We start from the raw sequence: 13,197 nt of genomic DNA on the forward strand, positions 1-13,197 counted from the left end.
AAGGGACATACAGGACATACTGCTCCGCATTTTCGCTGTCACATGATAAACTCACAGGTGCTGCTAATGCTGCTAATGGGTATCGTAGCTTCCCGGCCCCGGCAAGTTTGAAGAAGGAAACATGGAGGACCACACATATTCAAAATCCAAATTTCAGGAACAGAAGTCTTCTTCTGCAAAAAGACCAGCATTTTGAAGCGTGAAGGCTACCGTAGCTGTAATACGTATTTTGAACTGCGTGGTGCGAGAGAGTTGATTGCGATGTATGATCTCAATGCTAGATGGGAGAAATTCCCACACACTGGACCTTTAATTTAGGATTAGGGTTCAGGTGTCATGACAGTGTCATGTCCCTCTTACGTAGATACCTTCAAGTAAAGTGTTACCGATCCTTGTCCAAAGTAGTTGTTGCCCAGTTTTTTTGCATCTAAAAACCTGTGTACCTAATGGCAATTCAAACATCCGACTGCACATGTGCAAGAACTGGACTCCTGTTTCTTGCTCTGTAGCCTATTTGGCCATAAACCAAACTTTTGGATAAATAAACATTTTTACCAAATTTCATGGCCACTTATCACCAAAAAACTAAACTGGCTGGTGGTGCTATGAAACGCCTGAGAAAACGTATTCAGCAGGATCCTAAACGACAGACTTCCTGTCAGCCTCAGCTGTACTCTGAGGGTAATGCTAACTGTAATCATGTTAACCCGCTAACTGTAAACATTAACATTGCTAAAGCTTGCATGCTAAACATTGAACCTGTTAGCATGCAAACATTCACATTTAGCAAAAGTACATCTGAATCTGATAAAGTCTATCTGATAAACATTGAATCCCATCTAATGTGGAGCTGAGCCTGTCAAGGTGAATATGAGATGTCCAACAATGGCCACCGTGCAGAGATTAATTTGATTTAAGGGACACCGTGACCTCTCGTCTGACGCCATCCGTACAAAGCATGGCTAGATTTTTTTTTAATTTCTCTGCAGATCATATTAAACACTTGGACAGAGAGCCCAGCTGGGTTTCTTTGTTGCTGTCTGATCAGCTGAAGTCTACCTGGTGAAATAAATTAAAAGCAGCAGGACTGTTCGGAGCTCTTCAGGAGAGTGAATGGATGGCTGAGATTAAAGGAACACTCAGAGGTTGGTTTTTTTCTCTCGAGGCGTCTCGCTTGTCAGTTTACCTGATGAATAAAAAGAAGAAAGACCTAAATCCTTCCCGTGTCTCACACCCGCACCTTTGAGAGTTTAGGAAGTCTTATCTAATTACACTGTCTCTTTAAAAAAATGAAGGTTAAAATGTGTTAAACTGTACAAACATGTAAGGCAGGTGTCCTTCTGTCCAGAGATAAGGAGTCACAAAATATAAAACTATCAGGTTATATAGCCTTTGCCATCTCAGATTAGAGCAGAAAATGTGACCAGATGCACCAGTCATGTGTGTTACATTAGAGAGAGAGAGAGATGGTGGTTTCCTTAACAACCGTCAGAGTTCAGGGTCTGAGGTCACTCTACCTGAAGCTGATTTGACTTGACTATCGCAGGTTAATTGAAATTCTGTAGAATCTGCAAAAGAAAATGCAAATGAATGAAATGTTTCAGATACATGGTTTGGAATATACTTAGCAATTGTCTATATTTATTAATTAGTTTATGAAAAGTAATTTCCACTCAAGCTTGTGATATACTTGCACATGTAGACGTGCGGCTGCGATGCCAGCCTCATCCTTCCCACTGTTCCCTGTGAAGTATATTAAGTCAGCGTATTCTCATGAACATATACAAACCGGTATAATATCGTACAAAAACATATGTACAACAATTCGTATCATATCCCACGAAATTAAAGTGACCGCCGGCCGGTCACGTGACAGTTAAGTTTAGCGCCTGTTACAGTTGCTTGTTCTACTTCTTATGAAAATTGTGCACAAAACAAAAGAAGCTGATTCATGTTCATCATCTGTCAGTCACTGACATCAAAAACTCCCTCTTGGAAAGGTCGTTCAGATTTAGGTACAAAGTCTGTAAATAAGTGTACTTGAAATCAGCCAATCAGCTCTGACTTCATTCTTCTCCAATCAGAGTTGTGATAAAAACCTGCAGTGATGACGATGAAGCATCTTGTGACTGACGGGTGAAAGGCTCTCTGAAGGTTTAGTTGGAGTCCCTCTTGAAACAGACTGCTGTTATTTCTCTCTCTCTCTCTCTCTCTCTCTCTCTCTCACACACACACACACACACACACACACACACTCACTGCGTTTGATCATTGACTATCCTCCAGCCAGTTGTTTCCAGAGGCTGCCGGGATGAACACTGAGTCTGTTGTCTTCATCAGTTCCTTCGTTATAAAGATCAGTCTGTTCGTCATACACACGCACACACACACGCGCGCTCACACACACACACACACACACGTGCACAAAAGGTCTTAGCCTTTTGTCCCTTTATTGCCTCTGAAGAGGCCACAAGTTTGGTCCCTTGGAGTCACAGCTGACTGATCCGGGGTTTGAGTCCTGTTTGAAAATAAAAGTTCAAACTTTACGGAACAAACAGATCAACGTCACGTTCCACGTGTGTAACCGGAAGTGAAGTAACGTCTGATTTTAACCCAAACCACAATATTTTTCTTAAAAACTTAACTAAGTAGTTTTGGGGCCTAAACCTAACCAAACTGAGACCGTTTCACATTGTTAACGACGTGTTTAAAACTGCGACCGTTACATTCTCAGGTTTAGATATGAGGTCGTATTTCCTGCCACCACTAGGGGGCGCTAATCAACGAGACACTCCTGTGGGTTGTATCAGAGGGTGGGAATAAGCAACCTACACTATATACATTTGGATGGTTTGGAGGACTTGTTGGATTTATCTAATCTTGTCATGCATTTAATATCAACTACCCCGCACTGGCAGACCTTTAACATATTTAAGGGTCTTCTCTTTAAAATGATAACTGTGAAAGATGCTAAAAGTGCAAGGTCTGAGTGATAACCCTAGGATCATTCCCAGCAACAGCCTTCAGCAAATTATATCATTATAGCTGCTATGAATGTGGAGCTGTGAGTGTAACACAAAGGAAACTGTAAAACATTTTTTAACGTCTGTGTGTGTGTGTGTCGGTGTCTTAAACATTTGCTTGTTTATTCTGAAATATGATTTGGCAAAGTCGTGATGTTTGGGTGAGCTTTTGTTTAGTTTTCTTGGTCTCCAGCACTGCAGTCCTCAGTGGGAGCTCAGAAGTTTGTCATCCAGCAGTGATGAGAAAGAGATGTCGTAAGGTTCAATCTTGGCATTCTCCAGCAACACGACGGCAATGAAACAACACAGCCATGAGCCGGAGATGATAGCATCGCTATGACAACAGCCGTGTGGGAGCGAAAGACTAATAAAAGCTATTACATAAAGAGAGCCGAGAGAACAGTTTAATACCTGTAAATAAACGCCTTTCTACGGTGTTATTAACTTACTGTTGTGGTTCATATGTTTCAAATTGTTCAGCAGGATCATTGCAATACCCTGTGAATGTGTGTGTGTTGGGTGGTAATCTGTCACTTGACTAATAGCATTAATGTTTCATACTGAAGGCTCTGTATTCACCTATCCATCAATAAACAACCAGTAATCATCCAATCTATATTCCACATACTCCACATTTTTATTTATTTTTTTCATCAGAGATGCAGGAGACTGGCTGCTGGAGGACTGGCCAGAAAGGGTCACAATTCAATTTTAATCATAGTTTCAAATCATAACAGACATAGGACACTTTACAGATGGAGTAGGTCTAGACTTGCCTTGCACAGCAGGTGGATTCTCGCAATATCACAAGATCACGCGAAAATACATCTTGTCAGGCTCCAACCTGCGTTTGTGTCTGAACTTCCAGCTTACCAATCAGCGTCCGGTGAGCAAATTTGCGTTTTTTGGAATGGCGAAGGAAGGTCCTGCCCTACTCTGCATCTGATTGGCTTACCCTGGTATTCTTACCCTAACCAGTCTCCCTCCTCATGGTTAAACCTAACCAATTCAACCAACGAAGGCATCAAGTACTAGCCAATCAGAGGCAGAGTAGGGCAGGACATTCCTTCGCCATCCTAGGAAATTTGTGTCTGGTGTGTGTGTGACGGCAACGACTCTTCGTTTAAAACAATAATGGCAGACGTGATAGACAGATGGTTCATCCAATCACCTGCCTGGTATATTTTGAAAGTGCCTGCCCTTTCCCAAACAGTTTCCAAAGATAGCTTCTCAGATGGTTTTCTGTTAACAAACCATCGGCCGCATACTATAATTTACAGAGACCCAACAATTCACCCAAGAGCAATGGCACACAGCGGTGACGAAAAACTCCCTTTTAACAGGCAGACACCTCAGATAGAACCTGGCTCTTGGTGGGCGGCCATCTGCCTCGACCGGTTGGGGGAGAGAGAGATATAAATAGAAATATGACTCATAATTATAGCAGTGGGTATAATGGAAGGACATGATGAACAGTGGCATTATATTAACAGTAAAGATAATAGAATGATGATTAATAATTACAATAACAGTAGTAGCAGTGGGCATCGAGCAGGACAATGGCAGCTGCAGCCACGATCCAGGTGCCACCACAATCCAAGGAAATCTGTGAGGCGAGAAAGCACAAGGAATCCTGGGAAGAAGCTAACTTAGTAACCTGCATTAATGGAATGCACACAGATGAAGAGAGAGAGAGGAGGAGAGGGGAGCTCAGTGTGTCATAGGAATTCCCTCCGTTGTTTAAGACTATAGCAGCATAACTAAGGGCTGGTCCAAGGCAAACCTGAGCCAGCCCTAACTAGAAGCTTAACAAAGAGCTCTCTGTGGAGCATAACCTGGAGCAAGAGGAGCTGGAGCCTTAAAACCAGATACAACACCTCGTCTACACTGGTAATGAAGCAAATACAACAGCAAGTTCAATTAAAGTGCTGCTTTTCTGAAGAGATGTATTGCGTCCATCAGTTTTTGGCCTCTTAACTGTGGAAAGAAATCGTTGTCTTACTTATTCTTGTTTCTTAAAAGTTGACATTTAGAGATATGGAAGGTTTATTGGCATGCTGATGAGATGCCAATGTGCTGATTGCTTGGGTTTTCAAGATTCTTTCCTGTTTCCTGCCCTCAGCAGGGAAACCTGACTGCTCCGTATTGAGGCTTTTCAGTGGCTCACATGCACTAGGCCTGGGAAAAAGCAACATTTCAGGGTCACAAGTCTCCTTCAAGTTCTTTTTTTAACTCTCAAACAAAAGCTTGATTCTTCTCTGTCTTCACGGCTTTCGGTAAAAGCATAAGTGGGCATATCAAAGGTATGATGCAAATACAGGATCCATAATATGCTGCCAACAAAGAATAACACAACATGAGACAAAGACATTACAACCTCTCTAAAACATGATTATTACAACCTTCATTAAGAGGGGTTATTTATTGAAGGACTATTGTATTAGATTGCGTTAGTTTTAACTACAGTATGTGTACCTAATAAACTGGCAGTGTATGTCCTTGCCCTTTTTGTGAAACACACAAGGATAATATTTTTGCATTATTTTGTATGAAAATATACAATATTGGAAAGAAATATAAATGTATAACTGGTAATACAAATTGTATGAGACCATCTTTGTTTGGATGAAGAAGAAAAAGGTAAAACTTGGGAAACAGGTTTAACAATTATTAATTAACTATAATTTAACAAAAACAGTTTTTAGGGCTTCCTATTAAAGTTGAGTCATTGTTTAATCGCCTTTATTACCAATAAAAAGGGTTTATGAAATCTTAACTATGGATTCTCAATTAGCAACCGTTTCCTTACAGTTTATTAAAGAGTGATCAAATGTCCTTTTTAAGAATCCCCTGGAGAGAATTTTATTATGCATCCTGTTGAAATAACGAGTCCCATGAGGCTTTGCAGCGGCTGCTGGGGAGGGTGGGGGCGGTGGATCATTAGTGCAGGTACCAGGGGAGCATATGAATTAAACACATAAACACACTTATCCCATCACCAGCATGTTTATATTTCATATTTTTGGCTTTAATGGATGTTAGTTGGGAGAAGCGACTAAACAACTTGCAGCTTTTTTAACAAATGTGTTTGCATTTTTCAAAATGCATTTTGGTATCGCAAAGAAAGAGCTGAGCATCAGGGAAGACGTCTTTGATTGCATATCTGCCAACACTCCCGATTTACGCAGGAGTCTCGCTACTTTTAACCTTTTCTCCTGACCTGCTCCCGATTGGTAATTTGGCCAGGTAATCTCCCAAATTTCATAGTGATATGACTCAAATTGGTATTTCACGGTTTCTGTGATATGTCTAGACTGTAGAATATGTCGTGGCACTACCTACCTGGCAACCCAAACAACCCGCCTGACATGCTGTGCGTCAAGCTTGTTCAAGCTCCTGTTCTATTCACAGTCAACTGAACTGAAAATGTATGTGTCAAAATTTCTGCCCTCTTGGTGCGAGTCCTTCCTGTTTCTAGCAATATATATTGGGCAGACTTTAGCATGGAACATGGTGGAAAAAATTACCCCATTAAAGCCACAAAACAACATTGATATATTACCACGTAAAGTAATTGTGTTGGACATTCTAATTTGCTGTCACCATGTTTTTTTAAACTTAATTTCTTTTTATTGTCTTTCCAATGTAATGACAAAAGAGGCAGCAACAGTAAGTCCGTGTTGAGACAACAGCACTGCATAAAAACCGACACATCCTCATACTTAAACGACAGAATAGGTTGATTGTCAATGACTCCCAAAACAACATGTACAATCATTCTATTTAACGTAACGGGGGCCGTTTTAAACACGTAGTTAATGTTGTGAAACGGTGGTGTTATAAAAATCTCTACTGTAATTTGTTGGTAATGACTATTGCCAAAGTCAGAGTTTTGGCATCCAGACACCACATATGTTTAGGCTCCCGATGTCAGTTCCCCAACAAACAGAATAATTGTCTCCCCTCCAACTGAGATCAGAAACAATGTCGTAACAGTTTATTTTTAGAGGAGCTAGAAATAAGTCGCTGCCAAGCTGTTGGTGGTTCCCGTGCGGTGACTGGAAACTCCTCCAAAAGTGGTTTCCACTGTTGGAGTCCACCCACGTTGAGTGAGAGTGTGAGTAGTGGATTATATGTGAGATGGCAGGACTCAAATTACAAACTATTTGACTCCAATCATGTCTGTGTTTGTTACTGCCTGACCAAAAGAGCTTCAAAAGCCATGCTAGCAGCATGCCAGTCGGTCGGTCCACCACTCTGTTCCAGACTTAACATATCTCAACAAGGATTAGATGGATTGCCATGACATTTTCTTCATAAATCCATGGTCCCCAGACGGGTGATACCCTAACTTTTTCTCTAGCCCCAGCACGAGGTTGACATTTTTGGCTTTTAGTGAAGTCTCTTGACAGCTCTTGATTGCCATAACATTAACATCTGACCATTGCCTCTAGTACATTTCCTATCATCCTACCAGAGGAGCTGGAGGAAAAAGTCAACAAAGTCATTAAGACATCATCTTGGAAGGGTGAATTTGGTGCCAATCTGTAAAATTCAGATATTTCACAGCATAGGTGAAAACTTTAAACCTGCTGAGGACTTAGATATTTTTGTCTGGATTTTATTTTAGCTGTGTAAAAATAAAAAGGGGCATTTATTGAATCAAGAAATTGTTGCCTTGAATCATTCAATGCTCAAACTCACTCACACCCAGGTGATTAGCCAAAATCCGAGCGGGTCGACTCATCCCGGGTCGACTCAGACAGGAGTGACTCAGGGAAACATGAATAACTGAACAATACAACAACAATCAGCCAGAGTCGGGGCTGAGCGTGGGATATGACCCAGAGGAAGAGATGGTGTGACGGAAAGAGAGAGAGAGAGAGAGAGTGAGAGAGAGAGAATACAATGAAATGAAATGAAATGAAAGAGAAAACGGTGGCCTGAGTGGGTTTAGGGTGACGTCACAGCTCTAAGTGTCTGTGAGTTTGTGTTTAAGACATCAAGTGACACAAAATGGTGACAAATGTGTGTGTGGGCGAGCCTGTGTGAGAGAAAGACTGCATGACTGTGTGACTGCGTGACGTCTGATCCTGAAGTGACACAGCACCACACACACACACACACACACACACACACACACACACACACACACACACACACACACAGAAAGTCTTTGTGCTGGGACGTCCGCTCCAAACAGCCGACAGTGTCTTTTTTCCCCCCTCAAATTTGCTCTATGGGCATGTACACAATGAAGTACAGTATTGCGAAAGCTGATTGTAGCCTACAAGTTTCTTTTACCTGTCCACCACATGCCCTCAGACGCCCACATCCAGCCACAATGGGTTACTACTCGTTTCCCACTCACCTATTCCTCATTTCCTTCATTAGTCTCACAATGTAAATACAGCTAATTTCCACCCAAAATTTGCCAAATTAGTCACAACGTTTACATGAACATAATATTCCGGTTTATGGCCTAATTCCGAAAAAGACGATATTCAGACTAAGCTGTTTACATTGCTAATGAAAGTGAGTATTCCACTAATATTCCTGTTCACATGTAGCCGTGCAAAACAAGATTTTTTCAAAAATTACCAGCGGTGGAGGACTTGTTGGACCACGTGTGAACACAGCGTCCCCCTTTCATTCCTTCAACCAGCTTCTTGAAAAGCTCGGCGTAGCGATGTGTGCGCATATGCAAAAACCTGTTGATGTCCAAGTCTATGATAATGTTTGAAAGTAGCTGTGTTTCTCCTTCTTTTCGGGTCTGCAGCCTTGCAAACTGGTTGGTTTGTGTACAGCAACCATAGCAACGCACAGAGCTGACCATAAGACTGCGGTGAATACCCAGATTGAGACACATATTCCGAATGTCCAAAGAAAGCCTCTAAAACCAGAATAATACCAGAATATCCCACATGTCTTAATCGGAAAATGCTATATTCCTTTTGTGTGTTTGCGTGGATGAAAGCATTTGTGTGGGGACGTGTCAAGGCTGTATTTTCTGCAAAGGTTAGAGTTTTTTAAGGTTGACGTGATACACCCTATGGAGCTTGTGACGTGCCGCCCCCTTCTTTTCTTCTCCCTCTCTGCTCTTTTCTCTCAGGTGCTCCTGATCTGCTCATTAGTGCTGGCCCTGCCCCCTGTATTTAAGGAAGGCTGGAGGATCTCTCAGACTGAAACAGCCTTTTCATCATTTGGGGTACTTAGTTATGTTTCTCCTTCTGTTGTGTTTATTTCTTCTGAGGATGGAGGTCTGGTAGTCCAGTCCTTTAAAATTTTACTTAATCCTTGGGTCTGGTTTCCATTTTAATATGTTGTCAGTCACAAGGTTGAGCCAAATTCTCTGGTTGTTGCCATAACAGTGCAATTCCACAGATGATTGAAAAATAATAAAGTTAGTCAGTTTAGTTAAAACTTTTCATTGTCAATTTTACACATGTAAATAGTGTTATGACATCATTAACGGGTTGTATAATTCTATTAAATAGTTGGCAACATCGGTTCGGGCTGAAAAGCCACTTTTGTTTACTTTCTGAAATAAAGGACCCATTGTTAAAAAATTACTTAGTGGTAAATATACCACTGTAACCATTGTAAACTGCTTAAGTGCCTTGCAAAAAATTGCAAATCTTAACAACAGTAATTAAGGTGGGATGGAGGTCAGTAGAGGGTAATTTAGCTGAACTTTTAAAAAGCAGGATGCTTGAAAACCTGTTTTCTCTTGTTTTGTGATGAGCCAAAAGAACCAGGGTCAGAGAAAGGAAATGCATATTTAGATTAATGTATAATTAAGGTAGTTTGAACTAAAATCACAAAATAGCAAATGAACTGTAGCAGTGGTTAGAAGGCTTTAATAGTTTTGGTCCTAAATTTAGACAGCCTTTCAGTTCTGGCACAGGCTGTCGCAGTGACATGAACGGTGACATTTCTGTTTTCCTTTCATGAGAATGTGTTGAAAAATCACTGCTTTCTTTTTTGGCACATCTTTGGTCAAGGTTTGGTTGGGTTCATCAAGTCAATACTTCCTATTGTCTTTAGTTTATGACCAAATACTTGCTAAACTAACAATATTCCCATCAGCCTCAGCTGTACAGGAATATTTTATTTTTATTTTCAATGTTCATTTGTACAAGTATGTAGCATAAATCTATGCCATAATTGTATTCATAGCCTAAGCTAATTTGCAGTGCCAAGCCCCATGTTTGTTTTTACATAAAACATGAAACTCAACAACAAATACTTAAAAGAAAGTACAAAACACAAACTTTACAATGAATACATGCCTTAAAATGCAAAACTCCAAACTCAACAAGAAAATACAGATCAAATGAGAATTTATGCAAGGGCACCTTACAATTCCTGCTGGAATATCTCAGAGTTAACATCACCTTTTATAAAAAGCATTTAGTGTATCATGCTGGATGTTTCCTTGAAAAGGGCTTTCATAACCATAATCTGAGAAAAAAAATGAGAAATTGGTGAATATCAGGAAAGGAAACTGGAGCAATTCACACTTTGAATTTACTGGACTGGAAATGAATGACCGCAATGTGTTTATTAATAGAGGCTGTTTAAGGCTCTCATAATGAATGACTGAAGAGCATAAAAACAAAGCTGAGTTAGAGCAGTTCAACAAACATGGATACATTTAGAGCTGCACTCCCTATCTGTAAACCATTTCATGAAGAAAAAAAGAAACATTTTACACAAATGCAGTAGTATCTGTATTAAGTATTTCTTCTGGTATTCTCATCTATTCATGTAGATCATTTAAACTCATTTAATTTATAGTGATTCTGCAACAACCACATTTCACCACCTGTTTTGTGGTAAAAGATGAAGTGTTTTGTGAATGTTGCAAACTGTCTGACTGATCAGTCACAGACAATATTTCTCCTAATGACATTTAAGATGATGACAATTTTTACATATACGGATACATCTGTAGAAAACTCAGTTTGAGTAGGATTGTGTCAATTGTTTGTATTAGTCACCCATCAAAGAGCTTCAACCAGTGTTCAAATTATCTTTTTGTCTTCAAGGGGGTCTCTCTATCTCATAAAAAAAAGTTGGCACACCCCGCGCATAGCCTAACAAGGCTATACAATTAAATAACCTAGGCGCAAGTGCCGCTTTTGCGCAGTATGCACACAGCAGAGTCTTTTGCCACAAGTCCAAGTCAAGTCTCTGGCCATCTGATCTTTTCCATAAATCTTATGAATTCAAAGCATGTCCAGACAGTACAGTATTAAAATCAGTTGTGGAATAACTTTATGGGGTCTACTTAACACATCCCTCTAGCCCTCAGACCTGGACATTATATGGATACAATTATAAAGAAACAATGTGCCTGTTCCCAGCATTAAACACAACACTTTGCCATGGTTAGCTTGTTACCTGTGACGTTACATATATTCTAAATGTAACGTCTCTTTCATCCAAAAAAATGTCTAATGTCGAAGTGGAAATCAAGAGAATAGTGGCAGCGCCACACTAGTTACAAAACAACATGCATCTCAATGTCAGTCCAAATAACGCACAATAAGCACTTTGAACTCACTGATGTAATGCAATTTATTTTCTAAGTCTTAGTACGCTCAGTGAAACTGAGTCCAGCGCGAGAGAGACCCGACTCAGAGGAGGAGAGGTTAGTGTGGCCAGCGTTGGTTGAGCGTTGATTAAGATTAAATTACAATGCCACATATGGCAGACACCTTCAGATATGAGAGACCCCCTCAGATTTTTGACTTTGGTGCTTTCATGGGAGCCAGTCCTCACTCTATGGGAGCTCGGCTCCCTCTGGCTCCCACGTAATTCGGACACTAGCTTCAACCACTGTTTCATCTTAAGATTCAGTCGTCCTGTATAGAAAGGCTGGAAGTCTCACAATTAAATGATCATTAAAATGCCATTATATTTAATATAATGGCATTTTAATGATCAGTGTTCAAACTGTTGTAATGTGACACTTAATTTAAGAAAACGTTGTCAACCTTTCTTTTGCATTCTTATCCAGTTATTGAAATACAAATGTCAATGTTGTGAAATATGTAGCACCAATATAGTTTTATTTTGGGTGATTTAACGGATTTCTTATTTGAGATGTCAAACTACTTATTTTGGACAAAATTGACCCTCAGTATGATGGGTTAATCAACTGTATCTTAAGCCAATGTTAACTTTATTTTTTAGGACTGCCCCCTCTTAGTTGATTAGTTGTTGATCTAAGTCGACTAAGATTTCTGTCATTTTTTTTTTTTATTCCTTTTCATGCGGAATTACTTGTATCAAAGAAACTTGTGAGCAAATCTGTAGTAATAAAAAGATTTAAAGTGGTGCTATTGCATGATTGTTTATGGAGAAACTGTTTTCGTACAGATCTGTCGATTAAATCAATTAATCAATTAGTCAACAAAATCAACTAATCAATTAGTCAACAAAATCATGCCATTTCTTTACGCGTTAGTCAACTTAGAATTTCTTTAGTCGAGGACACCCTTATTATTTTTGTATCGCATTGAGATAAATGGAGGCCAATGGTTGCCTTAAAGCCCCAGTGTGTAACGTTTGTAGTTGTTCATTATCAAAATCTGTATTGCCCTTCACAAACGTGTCCTTGTTCATGAATATTGACCACCACCATCAATTTCAAGTATTCTTATTAGCTTGGAATTTTACATTTGAGCTTGCATGAACTGGGGAAGATGCTCCATCTATTAGCTACATCTGTTTCTATTCTCATTTCTACCAATTTCAAGTTCTTCACCTTCAAGGATCATTTGAATTTGTTACAAATTGTCCATCGTTTCTATCAGTGATAATAACGTCAAACTTACTAAAAATTCAGTATGGTAATGTGTTCACTTCATTTTGGGAGATAGGATGTTTTGGTTTTGCTCTAACCAATCGGCAGCGAGTGACATCTCCAACCCTGCATGTGTCATTTTTAGTCAACATGGAAATAACGTAGCGGTTGCTGACAGCAGTTACCTTAAATTTAAAACAGTTTGTTTATTTCTGTAAGTTAACTTTTAAAGTCTCAAGTCAAGTCCAGTGTTCCAGTCAATTTCTGACTCTTTTCAGAGTATCAAGTCTGCAGCTCTGACGAGATCAAAGCTGCAGCAGGAAGTTGGTCTACAGTTGTAGACCAAATTCCTTTTAGTTA

Source organism: Perca flavescens, chromosome 13 (assembly GCF_004354835.1).
Source record: "Perca flavescens isolate YP-PL-M2 chromosome 13, PFLA_1.0, whole genome shotgun sequence".
In the NCBI taxonomy this organism is placed as follows: Eukaryota; Metazoa; Chordata; class Actinopteri; order Perciformes; family Percidae; genus Perca; species Perca flavescens.